Here is a 256-nt window from a genome sequence, read left to right as displayed (position 1 = left end):
TCCTTGGGCCTTAAACACCAAGGATTCTTCATTCACTTGAATGATCAACTCTCCTCTATCAACGTCAATCACAGCCTTTGCAGTGGCTAGGAAGGGTCTGCCAAGGATGATGGACTCATCCATGCACTTCACAGTCTCTAGGACTATGAAATCAGTAGGGATGTAATGGTCTTCAACTTTGACCAGAACATCCTCTACAAGTCCATAAGCTTGTTTTCTTGAGTTGTCTGCCATCTCTAGTGAGATTTTTGCAGCT

The sequence above is a fragment of the Arachis duranensis genome, chromosome 10 (assembly GCF_000817695.3).
Source record: "Arachis duranensis cultivar V14167 chromosome 10, aradu.V14167.gnm2.J7QH, whole genome shotgun sequence".
Lineage (NCBI taxonomy): Eukaryota > Viridiplantae > Streptophyta > Magnoliopsida > Fabales > Fabaceae > Arachis > Arachis duranensis.
Note: the sequence above shows the minus strand (reverse complement) of the source record.